Genomic DNA, 19,871 nt, shown 5'->3' on the forward strand with positions numbered 1-19,871 from the left:
TTAAGTAGATGGGTCACAAAAATAAATGAAACTTTTAATTTTAAGTGTAGTTACCTACTGGCTGTAATAGTTAGCTAGTTTATTTTTTGGTATATAAAATTTTCAGAGTGACATGTAAGGTTATTGCAGATTTTGATTTGGATCAGCACTTTTTAAACTTACAATCTATAGAACTTTGAAATAATTTGTTAGAAAATGAAGCTGCTATGAAATTGGAAAACTATATCAATAAGTAGAGCAGTGTAATGCATTAATAGCTGTCTATGATATAACTGATTGTTAAGAAAAATCTTGCATTCACCACTGGAATTTTCCTTTTGTATATTGTAAAATAATTTTTTTATTTTTCTTGCCAATCTGTTTCTCCTGATTAAGCTTTCTCTTTTCATTTTTTAAACCTTCTTGTTTATTTGAAAAGTTATTTCCTATTATATATATAAAAACAAACAAGACTAAAAATTTGTCCATATTCGGGGTACTTCTGTGACAAAATATGCTGTTTAATGCTGAGCAATAGTGCTGCATTTTCTTACTTCCCCTTCATTCAGACTGAGACTTACAGAACTGATCTTGTTTTTCCTTCAGTATCACATGGAGCACCTATCGTACCTCACACATATTGTTTAACTGTACTGCTACAATATATAAGCTAATGAATGCATAACTGATATGCTAACCATTTTTCTTATTTTTTTTTCTAATGGTCTTAAACATTAAAGCATTTGTGTCAGGAAATATTTAAAATTTAGGCAGCCTAGAAATGTGGCACTGCACACTGATCACATTCAGGTAGTGGGACAGTCTGAAAGTTGATCACTAAGGGTAAATAGATATGAAGTGATGTGGTGAAGGCTCCAACCCCAAACTGAAGAACTGATCACAAATAACCAAAGATTATCTTTACCTAAATTGATTTTTGTTTGCACATGTAATTTCTTATTTTTCCTCATAGCTGACAGTTTTGGGACAAACTAGGGTGAATCCCCCTGTCTGATTTTATCTCCAGTGCTGTAATTGGACTAGCCTATAAAGGTTTCTTATGAAACTAGCTGTATAAAATCTGAAACTACCTGTATGTGTAATGCCTTGCCTAGTTATCTGCTTATTATCATTAGAAAAGTCATCATAAATTTAATTTTAAACACTGACATGGTATGAAGTCTACCGTAAATTACTGCTCAAATAAAGGATGTTAGGTCTGAGTAGATTAACTCAGGATGAGCTGGGAAACAAAGAAGTAATAGACGAACTTTGTTACATTATGCAATGTTTACTGATGTCACCCTTTTGTAATTGAGGCTGGAAACTAGTGGGTGAAAGTTTCGTGAAAACTGTGACAACTGCTAATTGTTGCTGGATATAGTGCAAGTCAGAGGTTGGCCTCAGGCTGTTTAATTAGCAAGGGCATTTCCAGATTGTACTGATGTTCTAGTTTATAATGCAATAAATACAGAAGACAGTTGCCTGCCTGATGGGGGGTGAGATCAGCACACCTTGTGTGGACATCAGACACCACATCAAAGGCTTAGCCCAAGCTGTAACTGTTTCACACTGAGGCCACTGTTTCACACACAGGCATCCAGCCATCAGCGTGAGTGTCCCTGAGGCCCTGAGTCTCTGCTGCCACTCTAACCTGGGCTAGAAGGGCAGGGACTGTGGCTATAGGATGTAGTATGTGCTACGTAGGATAAAGTTACTTGCCTGGATATTGCTAGCCATCACTATACTAATAGTATAGAATATATACTGTAGAATAGCATAGAGTAGTATATATAGATTATGTGGTTCTTTTCTCAGAGATGCTGCATCCAATTACCTCATCACAAGCTCTTTAAATACAAAATGGTAAAGGTGCTTTCCTGTCCAACTGTTTATATGTCAAGATTCTTATCTTAAAAAGAATGTGGAGCATTAGAGTTTGGTGAAAAGAAAAAAAAAAGAAAAAACAGACAAAAAACCCACCACAAAACAATTCAAACCCTGCTTCTGTACCAAAAGAAAAAAAAACCTAAAAAACTCACTGATTGAAAGAAAATACTGAGAGATGGGCAGCTGACACAGAAATTATTTTCTAGAAAGAAATAAGTTTCCTTGTTCATGCTACACAGTTTAACTCACCAGTCCAGATCTAAAACAAAATCCTACAAAAATCTCTTCAATTCTTATTTTCCACAGGACTGTGAAAAAGATGAACATGAATGCCCAAGATGTTACAAGTTCAGGATTTAATTTTTTTTTAACTGTCAAATTATACAAAAGATGGAGAGTGGCACTGGGAATAGTTCTCTATTTCTTAATCTTGGGTTGTTTATTTCATATTTTTTAGGTCTGGAAGCTTTCATGCACCAGATTTACTTAAAAGATAAAGCAATGAACTTACTTTACTGCTCTTGAAAGTCCACAGTGACAACTGATTATTAGGTAAAGGTTTTCTGAAAGAGCTGTTCGGGTTCTTCTGATGTTCTGAAAAATATCCCTTCCATTCTTCTTTAACTGAATTTATTAAATGGCTCTTTGTCACAAATTACCCCCTATGTCTTACATGTCAGATGCATTGTTTGTTCTGTCAGTGTCTGCAGCATTGCTGGTATATGGTGTACATTTCCTTGATGGCTGTTTTTCCTTCTCCAACAACCTCTGTGAATTATTTGAAATGGAGTAAAAAATAAATTATTATTGAAGTGTATGTTACTAGAAATAAATGTTCAAGATGGTAAATCCTGTTTTCCTGTCTTCCTCTGGGAAATGCTGACTTTGCGTGTTTCACTGGACTTTAAAGGAAAAAAATTATGAAGGCTTTTAAAAGTCTACAATGACCATATAGTGCATACATAGCTCAAATCTAGAATCTATTTCTCAATTATTAGGATTTCACATTTTCAGAACTTGTGTTCATATCGATTTTATTCTGTGGTTCCTTAAGCCCTACTCAATTCATCAATCCACACAGTGTGTGTCTTTATACTCCTACACATTTCCTCTAAAGCTAATGAAATTCTGGATTTAGAAGCCTGTATTAATAATTTTGTTTCCAAACTTTAATCAAACACACAGCTTTGCGGACTACAAGCTATGGGTCTTTGAAGCCTTCAATTTATGAGTCTAAGAGTTCATTTATTGAGGGAAATTTTCACCAAGTTTTCCATATGATGGAACACAGTGAACAAACAGAAGGGCTCAAATCTTTGGTAGAAGATTCTGTGGTTTTGGAATATTAGGTTAGTAATGCCTACCATGTCCTTATGTACACAGTCTGGCTGTGACGAAGTTAATTGTTTTCATACCAGTCCCTATGGTATTGTGCTTTGGATTTTGGGCTTAAACAGTGTTGGTAAAATTTCAATTATCTGGTTATTTCTGAATAGTTCTTGCAAAGCAGTCTCTCTCCTTCTTACTCTGCCCTACTCCACAGCCAAAGCAAGTAAGCTGGGGTTGGGCAAGGGGCTGGAAGGGGACATAGCTGGAACAGCTGACTCAAATTGACATTCCACACAAGATGATGTTTTGCTCAGCAAAAAATCCTGAGGGAAAGGGAAAGAGGGGTGTGTGAGTATTTGTGTAGGCATTTAAAAATTGATTATTTAAATTTTAAATCTGTAAAATACTTCTAAAAATCAAATTTAAACAAATTATGATCAAATATGTACCCTTTGTTATTTTATTTTGAATTAAGTTTTCTAAGAAATCAAATTGTTAAACAGGCACTTAGAAATAGTATTTGCAATTCTATGGTTCTTTCACAGTCAGCCTAGTGCTGATCTCTTGCTCGAAATAACGATCCTAAAAATATTCTCTTTCATAATCTATATTCACTCATTTTCCATAGTTTACAGAAAGGTTTTGTCAGTAATTCAAGGAGCAATTACTCAAATAATTGTTTTATGACATATAACTGTGATGAAACATTTGGTTGAAACTCTGTTTATTTCCTCTATCCTCTGAAGTCCTCAAGACAAAAATGGGATTAAAAGAAAAGCATAAAGGTCTAAAAGTGACTTCAATCAGGCTGTTTACCTGTATATCTGTCTTCTATAGCATCTTATAAATGTCAGTTATGGTGCCATATGAACAGTAATAGCTACTAAAGGTCTCATACAAAGCTATGGACCAGGATTGTTGAGAAATGAATATTCATATATTTTTATTCTAGTTCATTTCGTTTCTGAAGCAAAAAGTCATGATCAATCATCCAGAAATATTGTAAATTACTTATCGTATTTTGAGATGTCCTTTCTCTCACGGGGAAAAAAAACAAACAAAAAGGAAAAAAGAAAACAGACAAAAACAAAACAAACAAACAACCCCCCCCCCAAGCAAAACAAAAATCTTGGTTATTAGTAGAGTTAGTATTTAAGATAATGAAACTGTGTTGAATTCCCTACTGGCAAACACTCTGTTTTTGAAAGAAATGAGTGAATGGTTTTCAAGGGAAGTTTTTAAGATCAGGAAAGTAGAAATGCAAGATTTTATAAAAGACCATTTTCAACAAAATGGAAAACCATAATCAATATTTTAAAACAGTCAAAAATATAAACATTCAGTTTCCTAGCGAGCCTCTCCCAAATCAATCAAGTTGGTTACATTTTTGGTACCAATTTCCTCCCCCCGCCCCCCTTTATATATTGTCAGAGAACTGAAGAAGTGCAGGGTGGCCTCTGTGCAAAAAAGGAATGATTTAAGTCAAGCATAACATTGAAGGGGAGGGGAAGTTGATTGATTAAGCTTCCTTGTAGGACAAAGCTACAGGGAAAACTAGATTAGACAGTTCTACCATATATGTAGACTGTTGAGAAATGACTTGAAGCTGCTGCTGCCAAAAACATCTTTGGAAACATTGTATCTCAAAAGCTTTTGGCCTAAATACTCCCATAAAGTAGACTAGAAACTCCTGGAGTTTTCTATAAACCTGCCTGCATACATGTGTTCCACTTCATTCAGCTAGCAGGTGGTTTGATCACTACCTGAGTCACAGAGATTCAGAGATCTGAGCCTTTTCATTGTCCCCTTTCTTTGTCAGTGATGAGCCTAGTATAAATGTGAACAGAAAGATAGATGTGGAGAAGTGTGGCACAGGTAGAGTTATTACTCCCCATTAACCTTTTCCAAGAGAATTTCAGATCACAGCAAGAGAACCGTCTTCAGTTCAATGTTGACCTAGAATCCCTGTGGTAATAACACTGAGATGAAGAAGTGGATTGAAAACTATTTCCCGGAGTTTGTAGTCTTATTTTTAGCTGTTGAATATCTACCAGTATGTTGTTATTCTAGTTACAAAGGGATGGATCAAATTCCTATTACAATCCTAGGAAAGTGTCCTAAATATTTATCTGGATGTTAGTGCAGACCAGTAGGGACTTAAGGGAACTTCATCGATGTGTATAAGTATCTGAAGGGAGAGTGTCAAGAGAATGGATCCAGGCTCTTCTCAGTGGTGCCAAGCAATAGGACAAGAGGCAAATTGTAAATTACTTATTGTATTTTGAGATGTCCTTTCTCTCACAGGGAAAAAAACAAACAAAAAGGAAAAAAGAAAATTGATGCACAGGAATTTCCACCTGAATATAAGGAAGAACTTCTTTACTCTGTGTGGGACCACGCACTGGAACAGATTGCCCAATAGTGTTGTGAAGTCTCCCTTACTAGAGATATTCAAGAACTGACTGGATGCAATCCTGTTCAATGTGCTTTAGAGTGACCCTCCTTGAGCAGGTAGATGACTATCTCTGGTCCCTTCCGACATTACCCATTCTGTGATTTTCTGTCCAGCTTGAATGGCATTTCTTACATACAAAACACAAAAATTATGAGTACTTTCACAGAACTCTAATATATAAATACCTTCATTCCAACAAGTAGAGAACATGTATCTTAACTGTCAACAGAAAACTGTGCAAAGAAGCAACTGCTCATCAAAGCCCACCCCTCCCTGAATATGTCTACTAATTTGGACTGTGACGGGAATTTGAGATAAGGCAATTAACCCAGGAGCAGACAATCAAGATGTAAGCTGACAATGTGCAAAGTAACCATCCAGGTGCTGCTGCTCAAGCTACAAGCTGGTGTCAAACAGGATAAGGAAAGAGGCAAATCCTGCAAGAAAGGGTAGTGATTCTTTGTCCTTACACAAATTACTCAGCTGTGATAACTCTCTTCGAGGGGACCACCACAAAAATTCACAAATAGCCTGAAGATATTAATCTCTGCTGATGGGCTATAATGGTCCATAAATGGACTCAACTGTGCTGACCTAATGGGCAGCTGTAATGTCTTAAAAGGTGTCAAAGACTCCTGAAATGTCCTGTGAATCAGTATTACATAATTTACTGTAAAACTTCCTGCCCCAGGGGAGGTACCAGGAGGGTTCTCACCTAGCCTAAGCCCAACTAAAGTCTACACTCTCTTTTCTTCCCTCATCCACAGTCTTCCCTCAACCACCCTGGGCTTCTCTTGAGGGATCCAGACTGCAAGCAACACTTCAACAAGACTGGGACTCTCGCCACCAAGTAGACCACAAGAAGAGGATCAAGGGGACTCCATTGGAATCCACAGAGTGGTGGTACTTTTTCGACTTAATCTATCTCTGTCACTCTCTTTCACTCCCCCCTCCTCTCTCTTTTCTGTTTCTTCTACCTCTTTCTACCTCACATTTACTATTAAACAAAAATCTGTACCCTTGACTTTGGCATATGGTCTTGTTTGCACGTTAATTCGGGCAGTCATCTCTAATAATTTTAAAGAACCTGATAAAAAAAACACAAGCTGAAACACAGGAGGTTCTGTCTGAATATCAGAAAGGACTTTTTCATTGAGGAGGTGACTGAGCACTGGCATAGTTTGCCCAGGGAGGTTGTGGAGTCTCTATCCTTGGACATATTCAAAAGTCATCTGGACATGTTCCTGGGTAACTGCCACTAGGTGACCCTGCTTGAGCAGTGGGCTGGGCCAGATGATCTCCAGAGGTCCCTTCCAACCTTAACTGCTATGTGATTGTGTGAGTTCTATAATTTCAAATGTAGATCTGTGGGTAGGAACCTTTCCTGCTTTCTTTTGAACAAATTTCTCTGCCCTTTATTCTAAAGTGGGCCTCTCTATGGCCTTATAAGCTATATGACTGCATAGTTTGAAAGTAAAACTGGCCCTAAAAGCATTTTCAATGTTTGGAACTTTTAACTTTATTGTATATTCTTGTCCTTGTAATGCACAAACCTTTTTATAAATCTAGCCACATATAATTCAGCTGCAGGGTCTTTTCTTAATTTTATATTTCTCTGACAAAAATCACCTGATTAAGCAAAATCCATATTTTCATTGACTGAAATTCTCAAAATGTTGTACTTGCAACAAGCTTTCAAAGAAACATCTGTTCAGATGGAAATACCAATTTTTTTCTATCATCAAGCACTTGCCTTTCTGCTCTGCTATTTTTTACTTTGCTCTTTAGAACTGATACTTTATTCATGAGACTTACAAATATGCTTTAAAGCAATTTAACATTTTTTTGAACTCCAGTTGCTTAAACTACTATTTCTACAATTTCTAGCAGGTTCTACTGTGCTTTCTGAACAAAACTAAAATGATAAAAAACAACTCATCTGTCTGAAATGGACTTCTGGCTCATTTTCTCACATTTCTTTATAAAACAGATATAGAATGATACCCTGCAATACTGTATTCCATAATTTCTAGCCCTACAGAAACTATGAATCCTTCTTTACACCTAACAATTATCCAATCTCTTATGTTTTTTACTTTTAATTCCATTTAAGAGGCAAACAAAGTCAGTTTAATAACTCATTCACAACACTGAAAAAAATGTGCCCTCACATGGCTAAGTGCTTTGAAAGCAAGTATGGAAAGAAGATGCTTATACTGGGCAATATTTAGTAAAAGTAGGGGTGAGAGGGAGTTGAGAGTTTTGTTGTGCTTTCTTCAAGGTTTCAAAGGCAGAGGGGTTTGAAGTTACAAGGAAAACTTTTCAACTTCTAACATAATGCCACTGTCAGAGTCTTTTTTTTTTCCTTAAGACTTTGATATAGAAAAAATGTTTATTCCATGATACTTAGGAGACTGAAGCATAATGGTAGTATGGGAGGGATTAAAAGTATTTTGTTCTATAAGTAATAACCTTTTTGAGTAGTTTATCTACTTAGTCTTCCTTTCATACGAGGAAGTCAACATTTCTTGTATGTTGATTAATTCATATTGCAGTTCTAGGGAAAAAAAAAAATTCCATAAGTTCCATTAACCTAATTTTGTGCTTATCTTCGCACTTAGAAATAAGATTGATTTTTTAGAGAGATTCCTGTACTTAACCTACTGCGTCTCTCTGCTTTACACAAGCACAGCACCCAGTGTTTCAGACAAAATTTCCTGTTGTGATGGGTTTTAGCCTAGATTTTCCTTTAGAAAAATGTCATGTTGAAAAATTAATTTCAACCATTTTGTTGCTACTAGTTTCACTTTTGTTATAAAATGCAATCTTCACTAAAAGGATTGGTTTTTTAATAGGAAAATAGATAAATTGTTATTCTGTAAAATTTCATGCATGCCTGCTAGTTGGTTTTGCTTGTTTTTTTGGTTTTTATGTTATGAGCTACAAAAATATATCAAATAATTTGTCACTTATTAAGAACAGATGCTGGAAACTCATGGAAAACCTTTCTTTGAATAAATACTTTTAGAAAATGGTGTTGGATTGTGGGTAGGAAACTATAAGGCTACAGAGATTAATTTTTTAAAATTTTGTTCTTTGAACTATTTGTATGTAGAATGAAGTAGCCTTACCATGTTGAATTTAAAGCAAACAAACAAACAACAAAAAATCAAGAACAACAACAACAGAGTAAAAAACAAAACAAAAAGGCCATCTATAAAGTTGAAAATGAGTAGCTGAAGTGGAATATTTACTGAGATACTGGAAAGCCTCTTCCTGGTTGCTATTTATGCCTATTGTTGCATTTAAGCCTAGCAAATATCTGTCTTTATACCCTGAGATTTCAAAGATCCCAAAGAAGTTTGGTTTAGTGTGTGCATATAGTCCTCTTAACTGTGTGAGTAGCCAGGTGCATGTTTTTATAGGCCATTTGGTTCCTTTCACTCTTGAATGGAACTGATTAGTCCAGTAATCATTTTAAAATCACAGTTGAAACATTTCTTACTGCTTAGACTTTTCTGAACTGCTTAGAGAATAGACTTCAGAAAGAAATTCAGCCTAAAATTAAATATAGAGGTTATTTCTGTATCTGGAAGAGCAAAAATGTATTCAGAAGAAAAGATAGTCTCCCTTTCAAGCCAATGAAACAGAATCATATGACCTAGAGTTTAGACATTCTACTGTGGTGATGAAAATCTGCATTCTATTTATGAAAATGATAGCATCCTATTCATTCCCATTTTATCCTAATACTGTCCGTGCATTATACAAGACATTATTTTAAATAAGTGAGTGTCAGAGTCAGAAGGGTACAGGTACACCCATTTATTCTTTATTTTGCTCTGTGAATCTAGATTATTTTCCTTATATAGCATTTCAAATCTTTGCAGGAGGAAAATGGATCATGTCTTTCCTTTGGCCTATTCAAAAAAATATATTTATACTTCCAGCAATTCTAGAAAAGTAAAAGTTGTGTACTGGAATACTCTTCAGCAGGTACAAAGGCTTTAATATGTATTTTTGTATAATGCAAATTAACATATAATGCAAATATAATACATATAATGCATATAATGCAATTATACAAAAGGCTGTCATTATAGAAGTATTCTAGAAGTGCTCCCATACTGTCACCTGCTTCCACGAGGAAGTCCATGTAGAAAAGCATTTCCTTGAGACCCAGCTTTAGGTTTCTATTTTCAATTGTCTTAAAATTCTTATGAAGTTTTTACAGAGTCAAAGTGCCTACCCTGGCTTGGGCTCTATTTTAAGGCCGGATACTCAACTCTAGATTGATTTAGATTTTTTTGCTATCTCTCTTCTCTTGAAGAAGTTATTTTTTCTACTTCCAGCACTAGTAGATTTACTATTACAAGCAACATAAAACCAAAATTGTCAGCATTAGAATACCAGTCCCTAAACACTATGTTAGCAACATTAACTTCATAAGAACTGTTAATGTTACCCCAAGTTGATATAGTTTTCACACAAGAGTAATTGCAGTTTGTTCCCATTCTCAGATAGTATTAATTAAAGATTCAATACAAACAAAGTTCTTTGAACACTTTCAGAACAGGTGTTTCAAACTGAACATGTTCCTGTACATTTGGGTCTGAATATAGATCCTTATTTTGCTAGGTATGCTTGACTGAAGGTTCTTTTGGATGGTTAGTTTGCCTTTTTAATTTTCAGGAAAGATATGCATTTATTTTTGTGTACCACCACTCATGAATAAGTGACTGTTAAATAAGAGAGTAAAGTTAACATAAAACAGAAGTTGAAATCGTGATACATTAAAAAGGCCTGCAGCTTGGCCACTGAACTTATGGGATTGTACCAGAAACGCACACAGGATTTGAGAAAATTCTTATTATTTGTTTCCTTTAGATTTTATAGAATCAGCATGACCCAAGGAACTTTATTCCAGTAATTTCTCCTAAAATCATTTAAGAAATCACTACTCTTCTGTTCAACAGCTGTGGGTCAGGACCTAGTTATTTCTGAAAGTCTGTCAGGCTTTGAAATACAGTTTGCAGAATATAAATGCAGCGTGAGGTGGGAGAGAATTACAAATGTCTGCAATACCCTGAAGTACTAGGTAATCCTTTTATGAGCATAGCAGGATAATTACTCACCTGTAACTATTGAAGTTCTTATTGCTGCACAACTTGAATCTGTGAGGCTGTGTTTGGTCTGGCTGCAATGGAGTTAATTTTCTCCACAGTGTCCCTCATTGTGCTGTGCTGTGTATTGGTAAATAGAAAGGTGTTGGTAACACAGCAGTGTTTTGGTGGCTGCTGAGCACTGCTCCCACAGCATTAGCACTGTTTTTCAAAAATTCCACCCCCACCAGTAGACTGGGGGTAGGCAAGATCTTAGGAGGAGACATCATCGGACAGCCAACCCAAACTGACCAAAAGGGATATTCCATACTATGTAAGATCTGCTCAAATGTAAAAGCTAAGAGAAAGGAAGAGGAAGGAAAGGCGCTCATTTTTACGGTATTTGTCTTCTGGAGCAACCACTATGCATGCCGAAGCCCTGGTTCCTGGGAAGGGATTAGACATCACTTTTGGTGGGCTGTAAAAAATAAAATATTTTGATTTTTTCTTTGCTTTGTGCACTCAACCTTTGCTTTGTCTTTACCCATAAGGGGTTTTTTTCATCTTAGTTTCTCACTCCCTGTCCTACTGAGTATGAGAGTGATAGAGTAGCTTGGTAGGAAACTGCATTCAGTCAGGGCCAGCCAACCACAGAAGCACAGACAGCAGTTCTGGGATACAAGGGCTGAACATTCAGTTGCAGAGCTACTAAATAGGTAAGCTATCCACAAGCCGATGTGATGGTTTAAACCTTGGAAAATGTATTCTATAAACATGTTAACTAGCGAGAACTCTGTAGGCTATCCTTGAATATTTAGAATAAAATATTTAGCAGGAAACTTGTAGCCCAGTAAATATGAAGTTGCCAGTGTTATCAAAACATAACAGGCTTTGGACAACTTTTCAGAGCTTGAAGACTTTGCCAGTTTTGTCTGTTTTTATTTTAGCCTGTCTGACTGAAATTAACTTGTTTAACCATATCGTCAGTTTTCTAATGAACAGTGAATTATTACTCAATTTCATGGTTTTGATTTATATTTATATAATCATGTGGTATATTTTTTCTATAGATGGTAATAGAAAGTAATTATTCTATATAGAAGGAAATATTTATCACATTAACAGTTGTAGCAATATAAATACAGGTATCATATGACAGCACCATTTTGAAAGGGGCACAGTGCAGTGTAAAAGGGTACAGACATATCATTCAAAAGGGAAGGCACAGGATTATAGAAGAGATCCCATAGCTACAAATAACTCACCAGTGGTCATTTAAGCAAATGTAGACTTGATTGCTGGGTAAAAGAAATTTTAAGTTCAATAAAGAAAAAATAGAATAATTATTGAACATATATAAGATACTCCATGTATATGGCTATAAAGCAGAATTTCGATGAAGAAAAGTGAAATGCAAAGCCTTTATTAGTATTTTTTTTTCTTGTTCTATTATAACTAAATGTGGACCAATAATCATTGATTAGAGTCTTCAGGTTTCAACAAAAAAAAATCGGCTTTGCATATAAAAGTGTGTTTCCTGTTTTCCTCAATTCCTGCCAAACGCTGCACTTAACTGATTTCAGAGGAGCTGTGTTGCTTTGTAGCAATTAGAAGAGTGGTTTATGTTGTTAGAACTCTTCCATTGTTTTCATGTCAGGACATGATTTCTGGTGTCAGCAATTTAATGCATTCTATCTAGGTACCAGTTCAGCATCTTGGGATCTTCTCTCTGAAAACAGAAAGAACAAATCCGTCTTCCCTCCAGCCTTTTCTTAAAGGAGGAACAGAGCTCCTTGTCATTTCATGTTCAATTGTGTCAATGTAAAATTGCTTCCTGCAGTACACAGAAGTCATAGCTTTGCACTAAGTCCACAAAGGCTCAGCATTTTAACTGATTCCACTTGCTTTGTCTGAACTTGGCCTACCTGCAACAGTTTTGGCAATTATTAGCTGTTAAAAGGCTAACAGTATACTACCTAATGTATTTCAGCTTTAGCTATGCGTATTTTTTAGTGTAACTCCTACTATTATTATAATTTTTATATGTTTCTGTAGTTAACAGATGCTAATTCTGTTCTACTAATACTATTACCGACAGCTAGTAATAAGCAGCACTTATCCTGTGGAAAGTGAATTATCTATGATTCTAGAGTAATAATGTACAGGAATAGACACTCTGAAAGTCTGCACAAAGGATAAGAGGCCCCAGGGCTACAAAGAAATCATCAGTGGTCAACTACCAGGCATTAAAGAAATGCTGCCCTGGAAGCTGGTAATTTTAGAGACAATAAAACAAACAAAGAGCAAATGTCCAACACACATATAACATGCAACACTTATGTAAAAATCACAGATTGTGGACTAATAAAGAAATAGGGAGCTGTAGAACATATATTAACTTTAACATAAAATGGAGTGAGAATCTAGTAAAGAACTTGGGAATACTAATGACTTGTCATTTGCATGTCTGTATTGGGTTCTTTGTTTGTTTTGGTGTTGTTTTGATTTGTTTCTTGCTGAGTTTTTTTTATCTTTTGTTCAACAAAAATAGAAAGGTAAGAATAACACCAAAGAAATAGGCAGATACTATTTAGTTAGAGCAGTTTTGACTGCATTATGAAAGGGAATGACCAGTAACAGGATACACTGCTCTGTAATTGTAACTATCACTGTAACTGTACTAACAAAAAATCTTAGATTTTAATCCTTTAATTAAACTACCAATAAATGCTTGGTTTTGTTTATGTTTTTCTAGCCCATATAAATTTTATGACATAGTTGGTCTGGCACCAAACCTCCAGGTTTGGTTGTAGTTTGGGTACAACTATGTATTGCACTACCTGCTATTACATGAAGTTGTGCAAAAGCTGAATTGATGAATAACATGAAGAGGAAAATACAGGTGACAGAACTATTTAGGGGATTTGGGTTATCCATTTCTTATTTCTTTCTTCTAACCAATTCCAGGTTTGGTTCTATTGACATTTGCAACCTTTTCTTTATTATTCTGTATTCCTAATAAATTCTGTACAACTCATTGCTATGGTAGAATGGTAAGTAATTTCTCTGATAGTGATATCCATAGAGACTCTGCTTTCACTTAACATGAGGTACTGGATATAAAAACCTCATACGATCTGGGGAACTAGAGGCCTGTCAGCATGACCTCAGTGCCAAAGAAGGCTATGGAACAGAATCACAGAATATTCTGCACTGGAAGGAACCCACAGGGATCATCAAGTCCAGATCTTGAGTGGCCCATACAGGGATTGAACTCACGCCTAGGATTATTAGCATCATGCTCTAAGCAACTGAGCTAATCTCAACTCTACCACTTATCTTGTGGTCACACGGTATGTACAGGACAACCAGGGAATTAGACCCAGCCATCATGGGTTAAGGAAAGGCAGGTTCTTCTTGACAAACTTGATCTCTTTTTATGACCAGGTGGCCCACCTGGAAAGTCTGTATATGATGTCTTCTTGGACTCCAGTAAAGCCTTTGATACTGTCTCCCATGGCATTCTCCTGGAGAAGCTTGCAGCCCATAATTTGGACCCAGAGAATTATTTTTTAAAAACAGAATAAGAAAAAAAGTTTCAGAAACAACGATTAGCACACAAATATATTGTGACAAATTACCTTCTGTCTGTGAGCCTTTATTTTCGAGAGAAAGTGAAAGCTGTGAAAGAAAGTGTATCAACTTAGCCAAATGAGTGGCTTCTGAATAATATTCGTTCCATGGTAGATTTACATTAAATGCTACACTGCTGCATTGTATGTCAAAGTCTTGTCTTTGTTCAAATTTTTAGATATTTTGAAAAGTTTAGAAGCTTTGTCTAAGCTTTGCCATAACTGACAAGTGAGATGAAATAGAAGAGATGAATAGTGTTCATATGCAACTGGCAGAAATGCTGAATACTAGTTTTTTTTCTGAACGGAATGGATTATCAGCAGAATGAGAAAGGGACTAGAGGGATCCACATAATGCAGGGAGAGAAAGGATTCATGGCTATAGAATAAAATGAAAATACAAAACATCTTTATTAGACCTTAAAGGCATTGCACATATTAAAACACTTCGTAAGTTACAATATCCATTTTCTAATCTTATTTAGAATGTTGCTTCACAGATGAATTTGCTTACTTGAATGATATGATATCTATTCTTTGATAAAATTTGTAGATATAGCACCAGCTCCAAGAAGCAGTATAGCCATATTACTGAATTGTTTGGTTCAAACTAATTACTGGGAGACACAGTAAATTAATCCAATGGAATGCCTGTTCTCTCTGTCTGCTGTTATGATATATGATGTTTTCTTCGAATTGCGCTCCATTGCACCAATGTAGCAGCTCACAACTGCTTGGAAGCACCAGGACTTGTTACTGAAAGAGTGAAGTCACAACTTTGTGTTTTATTTGAATCCTGCATAGTGAACATACATACTGAAAATGAGGTAAATATTGGCTTAATTTTTTATTACTGAAGCAAGGAGGTGGGTGGAAGGAAAAGAAATTTGTTATTGTCCTGCTTAAATGCTGGGTTTTGGACAGCTTTAACCAGTCACTTGTGCAATGTAACTTCACAGTATTGATTTTTGAAATGCGCTTCCTCTAAATATCACCTTAAAGCATTGGATTGCATCCTCCCTCCACTTCGTCAGATACATGTTTTATGATCTAATAGTCAGGGTGGTCTAGCTTCATCAGCTTCCATTTCACTGGGCTCAGTGGTAATCTAATTTGATGAGCCACTTTAAATCTGGAAGGAAGCTAACCCAGGTGGGAAGAGAACCTTTAGCAATCCATTCTTGTAACTAGTAGTATGGATTGAATACCTACTTTATTAAAAGATAGTGTACATATGCATGTTGATTTATTAACCCGTGAAAGTTTTAATTCTTTATCAGTCCATTCTTTCTGATACAGCCTAAGTCTTTAGTAGGTTTATCAAGTTTGGTAATTTTTATTCTGCAAAGAGAAGATACATAACAACAGTGCTTACAAAATAATTCTGAGATTGACAGAATGTGTTACAATGCAGTCTCTCACCTGAATGTCTAATAAGCACATCCTAAAAATGTCAAAATCTTACACTGAAGATTGCAATAGCTTCAGGCGAACTGCAGCATTTTGGGAAAAGCCACAGAGAGAGATATGGAAATAGTTGCATATAATTATAAATTAAAAAGTTAAATAGTCAAATAGTAAATTTAGTTAAATAATAAATGTACTGTTTTGATTCCATTAAGAATAGCAATTAAAATTTATTTGTGTATTTATGTACTTTATTTATTATATTTATAAAATATATTAAAGTTTTTGGAAAGCCTCTCCTTCAGAAAATTAAAAAACAAACAACTACTACCAAAAAACACACAAAAAAAAAGCCAAACCAACCCCACAACATGTTAAAAATTACAGCTTGTATATTTGGCTGGTGATAAGACATGCTTACCGAAACCAGAAAAGGTGCTGTTTGTCCTTTTTTTTATTTCTCATACAGATGTACAAATATAGGCTAATCGGTTTTGCTTTCTTGCATCTTGCCTTTTTCATCTAAAAATACTGAAATAAAGGATCTGTATTTGAGGCACTGAATTAAAAATAATTGGGGCCTTACAAACTTGTGATAATAAGCAAAGGGGAACAAAAATGATCAAAAGATTTAAAAATCACTATCAAGCTACAGAAATAACTTTGCATATTTAGTATTTAATATCAACAAGCATGCTAATGAGATGATAAATAATTAAATTATCTGCTTGTTGGAAAAATTAAAAAACTCGTAACAGATAAAGCTACCTGGAGATAATAAAAAAATAGTATGAAATTATGACAGTCACAGTGATGATGTTAGAGTTCACACAGCAGTTCTTTATGTTTTGGGTTTTTTTTAGTACTTGTAGGATGAATAGATTTTAGTTGGAGAAGGGGGAAAGCAGACTGGAGTAAAAACACTTATTCACTTTAAATACTGCTTCATTGTAATTACTACATGTTTGTTCCAAAAGGGAATAGTTGGCATAATATTTACTACTGTGTTCTTTCTTGATGTATAGAGGGCTTTAGTGTTTGATAGCCAGAAACGCATGAATTACTGAAGTTAAAGATGTAGATCAGTAACTTGAAGAATTTCTTGTTGATAGTGATATATTTTATATATATCTGTTTAATTTTAAGAAAGGCAGAAATTTATAAGTTGAAGATTCATTGACTACTTAAAAATTTAGTTCATTATGGACAAATGCACAGCATTTTCTTAGGGTTTGGGGAGGACAAAGTAACTGTAACAAGCTCCATAACTGTGTTCAAGGTGACTATGATAATTTTATTAGCTACAGTTTTAGCTGTTAAGCTTGTGTATATTGGCTGAAGGAAAAGACACAATGACTACAGCCATTAGTAGTAAAAACCATGTCAAGGTATGATCCTAAACACCTCAACTCAAATGTTTTATTTAAGATATTTCAATACTTCTTCATATGGCTTTGGCCCAGAGCTCTCTCTCAATCTCTGCCAGGATTAAGAGTTTAGGATGGCTAAAAATCTTTCCTATTTACATCCAGCCACCCCATTTTGAGAGTTCAGTTTCAAAACCTACACATGTGTAGACTGTCCTTGTTGATCTAAAGCCTGGGGAAGGCTTTACTAGCCTCTTAGTACAGCTGCCATTACAAAGGAATAGATCTATTCCTGTTGATTCATAGTGTTCTCTACTGCTTTACTTTGAAGTACGTGTAAACAGTATACGCCCATAGATCCTATTGTATCAATGACCATATCATGAATTCACTTCATCCACTCTTAGATATCTCAGTCCATATACAGTCTAAAGACAGCAAATCAGGCAGATTTCTGGTGAACTGCATCACATTTCAGGTAAACTGAATCCCACTCTAGAGGTATATAATGGTGCTGCTCTTGATTTGCCTGTGCAGGTAGTTTTGAGTGTGTATACTCCTCTAAGTTTTGTTATCATTAGTCATGTAGAAGAATCTACACAGTGCTATCTAAAATCATAGTTCAGTTTCAAGTGAGGACATAATGTGGATCCTTTCCCACCTGAAATCAGTCTGAAACAAAAAATAATTAGTAAACTATGAATTTAGGAAGCTAATTCAAGAATACTTAAAACTAATCTGAATTTTTTTCTGGATCGGGAGATTCATGCATATGAATGACTGTAGTTCTACATAGACAAAAGGCTCTCTTATATATAGGAGTTTTTAAATGACAGTTTGTTAAAGGCACAAATTAGTTAGCACTGATTTTTGGGATCAAAAAATGCTTCTCTACTCACTGTGTTTCCAGTTTTTTTTTTCAATTGCAGTACTTCATAACAAACTTTTGTCAATCCATTGGGGATTTATGCAAATGTAGGTCTTATTAAAAATCACATTTTCACAACTTCTTTGCAATTGTGAATGTGTTTGTAAACAAGCTACTTAATGGGGAAATTATAAGTAGGATCCTTAATAAACAAACAAACTCACCTAATTCTTGCAGCTGGGATTTCTGTCTTTTAGGCTTACATTTTTACATGGAGCAAGTAATCAGAATTAGGAAAAAAAATCTCGTATGGCTCTCCTTCAAATATGCAAGGTTTTTCAGCTTGTCTTCCTTCATTCTTTGTCCTTTTGCTTATGTGCATTTTCTCTCCTTTGTCTCACTTGCTATGAATAACATGTTTTGAGTTAAAAACCATCACGGAGACTCTGATCCAGGTGTTAATGTGTGTTGGTTGTTAATTCAGATTAAATACTATGTCAATTGGATACTTCAAAACAGGAAGCCAAGAAACTTAGAAAGGAATGTCCTTTCTTCTTTTTTTTTTTTTTTTTTTCGCATTCTCAGGTCTTATGGCTTGCTTATTAATGTGCATAATAATTGGGGGGGGAAGAAAAAAAATTTATTGTTGTTTGTGTATTGACTAATTAAGTACTCCATAGCTGCACTTTTAGATTAGCCTTAAGACTTTGACTTCAGTCTTTAATGCCTGGAATACATAGAACTCTGGCATGCAACCAGCCCTCTTTGTAGTGAGGCTCTTTTACATAAAAACAGCTGCAACTTTCATTAAGTGTTTGCATGCAGCCAAGCAAGACAGAACAGTTAAAATGTAATGAAAAAGTGACAGAAATTATGATTTTCATTATAAAATAATCACCTGGGAGAAGGAGTAGTCTTTTGCTCCTGCAGTGATGTTCACTGCAATATCTGTATCTGAAAGTAATAGAATTTCAGAATTAAATTGCGGTTGCATGTTGTCTTCACAACTGTTTGATGTTTTCTGAGTACACAATGCAAAGAGACAGTAGCCTTAATTTCAAAGCATTTATACTTTTGGGCATCATCACATTATTCTCTGGTCAAACAGGAGAAAACTCTTTTGAGCTGAACAAACATTCAACACAAATACAGTAACGAATCCTCGTAAAATTGAAGATACAGTTTAAGAAGTAGTTAATTACTTGCAACGATCAGTGCTAATAACTGCCTGTTCCCAACAATGTGTATTGACAAGTTATTAAAAAATGGTTTTTTTCTATGACCTTATTATATTATCATAAATTCTACCAAACAATATTTTTATTACAACTTTAGTATGTTGGGTATACGTATTAGAAAGAAAAAATGTTAGAATAGCTGAACACTATATACTCCAGATGGTTCCTCCTACATGGACTGTGGAAATTTCATCATATATACCGTAGAAGAATCAAAACAAAGGCCTTTTATTACAGTGAGAAGTCCTTATTCATTATACTGAGTTTCTGTTAGCAGGGACCCTTTTAAAATTTTCATATTTTCATATTTTTTCTGTTTAATTATGATCAATTAAATTTACTACAGAAAACTGTAGGTCTTCATCAGAAATCAAGAAGCAAAGTTAGGCAAAGTTTACATACTTCAGTGTCAGAGTCCAATTGCACTCTTTTGAAGCATCTCGTGTTTCGCCTCATGATTTGCAAAACAAATTACTTTTAAATAATCTACCTTTAACAGGCTGTGAAGACATCACATTATATCTGTTACGGCAGCTTTATCTGAGGTAGTTCCACTGTGGTGTCATGAACTGAAAGCTCTTTAGCAGTTGCTGTGAAGTAAATT

This window comes from Pseudopipra pipra, chromosome 4 (assembly GCF_036250125.1).
Source record: "Pseudopipra pipra isolate bDixPip1 chromosome 4, bDixPip1.hap1, whole genome shotgun sequence".
Taxonomy (NCBI): domain Eukaryota; kingdom Metazoa; phylum Chordata; class Aves; order Passeriformes; family Pipridae; genus Pseudopipra; species Pseudopipra pipra.